Genomic DNA, 5,947 nt, shown 5'->3' with positions numbered 1-5,947 from the left:
AAGGGCAAGCAATATACTAGTTGTTCGTTAAAAGTTTAAATAAAGTTAAATTATTAGTGAAACAAATGAAATTATGTTATTTTTTGGAAGAATTTAGAACGAGTTTGAATATAGAGTTGTTGTTGATATAAAAGATTTGAAAGGTTTTAAAATTATAATAAATGGAGTAAGAATACAAAAATAGTGACTAGTGTTTATTTTGTGCAACATTTTATGCTTAAATACGTTTTGTTTGTTTATTATTATTATTGATTTGAGCTTTTTACATGATCTCTGTGCAGGGTAATGACTTTTGGAAAATGTGCTTAAAAGGACTAAAAACTGCACTTTTTGTTCTGGAATCAAGGCTGGAATAGTGGGCATGAAATTCTGATGTGACAGCTTATCAATAGCTTCTAGAAGGTCCAGTAAACGGCTTCCAGTCAGCAATTCTAGAAGGTAGATGGACGACTTGAGCATTTCAAGCATTTTGAATTCAAGTTTTTTTAGGATTTATCTTTTTATTTTTAGATTTTAAATTAAAACAATTATCTTAAGTATTTTTCAACTTATTTTAGGATTTTTAGAAGGCTATAAATACCCTTATTAGGGTATGCCTAATTCATCAAACCATTTATCAAATTCTTCTTTGTCTTTTAGATCATTGCGATCTTTTTTTCTTTGTTTTTATAAAATTATCTTTTTAGTTTTTACTTTGCTTACTTTTAAAGCTTTTATGTTTAAAATGCTAAGTATGACTTTTGTCATGTTTAGTTAATTTTCTTTTAAGCCGAGAGCGATGACTCAATTCCAATGTGAGAATTGAAAAGCACTTGAATAACTTCAGAAATCTTTCTCAATTTCTTGTGCTTATTTAAAAAAAATCATAACGATTTCTAAACCAAAGATTGACGTTGGTTAGGATGTTGTTACGATTAAACACGTGAGAGGAAGGATCGACTTATTGAAAGTACATTTGAGTTCCTAGGAACAAACTTAACATATTGATTGCTAAGAGGGATTTGAGATCGGAATCTGTTATTATTGAAACGACTCCGACTTTTCGAACTTTTGAATTACAATAATGGTTATTGATTTAAGCCATAATCAAAGGTTGCACTTGGGTATTCGATATACAAAGCATAGTCATAAGGATTGATCATTGTAGACAAGTAACATACGTGAATGCCGAAGTAAAAACCATTTTCGATGATCCGAGGAAACTGAGTCAAAGCGACAACCCCATGCTGATTTCACCATAATAAATTTATTTCTTTTAAATCTTCTTCTTAATCTTCTTTTACTTTTATCTTTAATCTTCTTTATTTTCTTTTTTTTATTTTACTCTTTTCATCTACAAACCCCCCATCATTACTTAAATACTGCTCCACTCACTTCTTGGTTCAGAGATTAAAACAAGCATAAATCAGGAAGATTCCTTAGACTCTGTGGGATCGAACCTTATTTCTCTTTTACTACATTTAGTTTCCTTTATTTATTATTTTAGAAGAAGAAATTATTTTGACATGAAAACGATGCGTGCCAAATTGGAACCGTTACCAGAGACTAACAACAAGTTACTGATTTATTTTCTTTGTTTTTAATTTATGACCACAAATAACCCGTAAAATTAGTATATTTTGATCCAAAAATCAAAGCACGAGCTCGAAGAATCCACACACAAATACTTCGAGAGAAAAGAAAAATACAAGAAGAACAAGAGCAAAGTTCAGAAACAGATCCAAATCTAGAAACATATTCTAAAATTGATGCATATATTGATACAAATAACGAAGATTAGATCCTGATGGCAGAAGAACAAATGATCCGGGAGCTAGCTTCAACTCCTACCACTCAAACGTCGTTGTGCATAGCCTTTCCTCAAGGCGAAACTCTGTTCCAATTGAATAAAGGACTTATTCAACTTCTTTCCACTTTCCGCTGTCTTCCCAATGAAAGTCTACACAAACACTTGAGGAAATTCCAAATGGTTTGCTCTAGCATGAAACCATAGGTAGTTACCAAAGATCAAATAAAACTCAGAGCTTTACCTTTTTCCTTAGCCGATTCGACTAAGGAATGATAATTTTATTTACCTCTAAATTCAGTTAATTCATGGGCTGATATGAGTGGAATATTTCTTGACAGGTACTTCCCAGTGGCCAAAGAAAGAGATTTACGAAGGAGTATTCTTTCAATCCAAAAAAAGGACGAAAAAAGTCTTTGTGACTACTGGGAACAATTTAAGAAGCTCTGCGGGAGTTGTCTGCAACACGTATTAACCTAGCAAACTTTACTTCAGTACTTTTACGAAGGACTGTTACCTTTAGAGATAAAAATGGTAGACATCGCCAGTGGAGGAGCATTAGTCAACATGACTCCAACAACAAGGGAATTAATTTCGACCATGGCAACCAACTCTCAACAGTTTTCAAGTGAACCCAGTCGACGGGATAAATACTTTTTCTATTGAAAATAAATTAGATAAATTGAGTAAGGTAGTTAAATTAACAAGGAAATCTTGAGTAAAAATGCCTGTGGGATATGCACTATGCCAGATCATCTGATGGTTTGTTGACCGATTTTACAAGAAGGAGGTAACGCACAAGTCAGCACCATAGGGAGCTTTCCAAGACCTCCCTAAAAACCATACAATCCGTATGGAAATACATATAACCCGGGATGGCGAGACCATCCTAATTTTAGTTATGCATAAAACTTGAGGCTGATATATTAGTTGAGGCCACCTCCACAACAACAAACACAAAAGACATCATTGAAGGCGATGATGGAGAAGTTGTTGATCTTCCAGGAAAAATTGGTTACTTCCCAAGAGAAACTGATTACTTCCTAGGAGAAATTCTAAAGCAAAGCTGAACAAAATTTGCAAGAGTTGGAGAAGCAAGTGAGCCAACTGGCTCAAACCATGGGGAGAATACGGTCGCACGGAAGACTATATTCTCAAACAGAGTCAAATCCAAGAGAGAATGTTAGCGCTATCAACCTTCAAAGTGGAACCTTCAAAGGGAGGAAACACCACCTCTTGATATCCAAGGTACATCTTCATCGCCACCTCCTTCTCCTTCTCATGAAATCGCACCACCTTTCCCATTAAGATTGATAAGACATGACAAAAGGGCCGAAGAAAAGGAAATTATAGAAGTGTTCTAAAAAGTGCAAGTCAACGTGCCTCTCTTTGAAATAATCCGGTAAGTCCTGAGATATGCTTGATTTTTGAAGGAACTTTGTACGACAAATAGAAGAATAATTGGTCATGAGAAAGTAAATTTGGGAGAAAATATTTATGCGGTCTTGGCATGGAAACTTCCACAAAAAATGAAGGATCAAAGTATGTTTGCCATACCTTGCAAAATGGGTAATGTTTTAATTAAACGTGCAATGTGCAATTTAGGACGTTATGCCACTTTCTATTTATAAAATGACTACTAACGAGCCTTTAAAGGAAATAAGAGTGAATATCCAGTTGACTGATCGTTCTGTTATCTACCCGAAGAGAGTGCTCGAAAATGTTTTAGTGAAGGTCGATCTTCTAATCTTTCCTACCGATATCTACATCATCGACATGGAAAACGATAGGACGAATACTTGTTCCAAGGTACTTTTGGGCTGACCTTTCCTAAGCACCGCACATAAAAAAATAGGCATGAGAAGCAGTATATTAATAATTGAGTTTGATGTTGAAATCATTGAATTTGATGTTTATAAGGCTATAAAATACCAAGATCAAGTTGAAATAATTAATGCTATCGATATTGTTGATCCTTTAATTGACGAGTTCATTAAAACTATTTTTTCCTATAATTTTTACAGGGGTCTTGAACTTTATCGCATAGAGGAAGAAAGAGAGAGTGAAAATATTTTTCTATCAATTTTAATTTATTTTTACCTTCCTCTAAAACTAAATTATTACCTTTTGTTTTGCATGCACCTGACATAAAATTTAAATAATTGCCAGAGCACTTGAAATATGCCTTTCTAGGAGAGAATGAGACCTTACCCATAATCATCACAAATAAGTTATCTGGATAAGAGAAAGGAGCATTGGTAAAGGTGTTGCGCGTGCACAAGAAAGCCATATCATGGACTATTTTCGACATAAAGGGACTTAGTCCCTCGACTTGCATGCACAAAATCAAGATTAAAGTAGGGGCAAAGTCATCATGAGAAAGATAACACCGATTAAATCCAACGATGATCGAGGTACTAAAGAAGGAGATTCAGAAACTTCTTGATGCTGACGTGATCTATCCGATTTCAGATAGCAATTAGGTAAGTCTAATTCATGTAGTTCCCAAGAAAATGAGAGTCACATTGATCGAAAATCAAGAAGGGGAGTTAGTGCCCACACAAGTTCAAAACAAATGGCAAGTCTGCATTGATTACAGGAAGTTGAACTCTCTCACTAGAAAAGACCATTTTCCTATTCCCTTTATAGATCAAATGATTGAGAGATTAGCTAGGAAAACTTATTACTGTTTCCTTGATGGTTTTCAGGTGTTTTACAAATCCCAATGGAACTAGAAGATCGAAAAACAACTTTTACTTGTCCATTCGGTATGTTTGTATATCGTCGGATGCCTTTTGGCCTTTGCAATGCACTAACCACTTTTAAGAAATGTATGCTGAGTATTTTTTTCGACTATGTAGAGAAGGGTATCGAAGTATTTATGGATGACTTCACGATATATGGTAATTCTTTTAGTGAGTTCCTTGATAATTTAACTAATGTACTTAAAAGATGTTTAGAATTTAATCTTTTTTGAATTATGAAAAATGCCATTTTGTGGTTGATAAGGGATTAATTGTAGGAGATATTGTTTTATCTGATGATATTGATGTTGATAAAGTGAAAACTTATATTATATGCTCAATACCTTACCCCACAACTGTGAGGGAGGTTTGTTCTTTTCTTAGCTATTCAGATTTCTACAAAAGATTTATTAAAGATGTTTCAAAATTGGTGCGGTCGTTGTGTTAGCTGTTACAAAAAGATAAAGTCTTTTGACTTTAATCTTGAGTGCAAAGATTCATTTGATGTACTTAAAGAAAAATTGATCACGACACCAATCGTCAAAGCACCAAATTGGGAATATGATTTTGAACTTATGTGTAACACATCAGATACAAGCGTTAGAGCAGTTCTTGGACAAATAATTGGTAAAAAATCGTATGTTATCGTATATCCTTCACGAACTTTGGATTCAGCTCAGAGAAATTACTCCACGATAGAAAAAGAATTACTTTATATTGTTTTCGCTTAAGAAAAAAATTAGATCTTATTTATTAGGAACTAAAGTAATTGTTTTTTTCTGATCATGAAGCTTTAAAGCACCTGATGAGCTAAAAAAGAGGCAAAACCGAGGCTTATCTGATGGATCCTAATTTTACTAGAATTCGATTTGGAAATTAAAGATAAAAGGGATGCGAGAACTTAGTTGCAAATCATTTGAGCCGCATTCCACTTTCTTTAACTATCAGCCACTTTGAGAAGAGTTCCCAGGGGAACATTTGATGTTGGCATAGAAGATGGTTCTATGGTTTGCATACATGGTAAATTATCTGACCATAGGTAAATTACTTTTAGATTTGCCTAATTCTGAAATTAATAGGCTAAAGCGGGAATCCCGTTATTATATTTGGGATGATCCCTATTTTTAGAAGTAATGATCTGATCAGATAATTAGGTAATGCATCTGAAGAAGAGGAAAACTCTATATTAAATTTTTATAACTCTTATTCATGTGGTGGCCATTTTGGAAAAAAGCTTACTACCCATAAAATTTTGGAACGTGGTTTCTTTTGGCCTACTTTATTTAGAGACACTTATTTTGTAAATCGTGTGAAAATTGTCAATGTGCAGGGAATTTAAGTCGAAGGAATGAATTACCTCAAAATTTGATTTATGTTTGTGAGATTTTTGATGTGTGGGGACTCGATTACATGAGCC

The sequence above is a fragment of the Hibiscus syriacus genome, unplaced genomic scaffold (assembly GCF_006381635.1).
Source record: "Hibiscus syriacus cultivar Baekdansim isolate YM2019G1 unplaced genomic scaffold, ASM638163v2 tig00110831_pilon, whole genome shotgun sequence".
Lineage (NCBI taxonomy): Eukaryota > Viridiplantae > Streptophyta > Magnoliopsida > Malvales > Malvaceae > Hibiscus > Hibiscus syriacus.
This window is presented reverse-complemented; position numbering follows the sequence as displayed.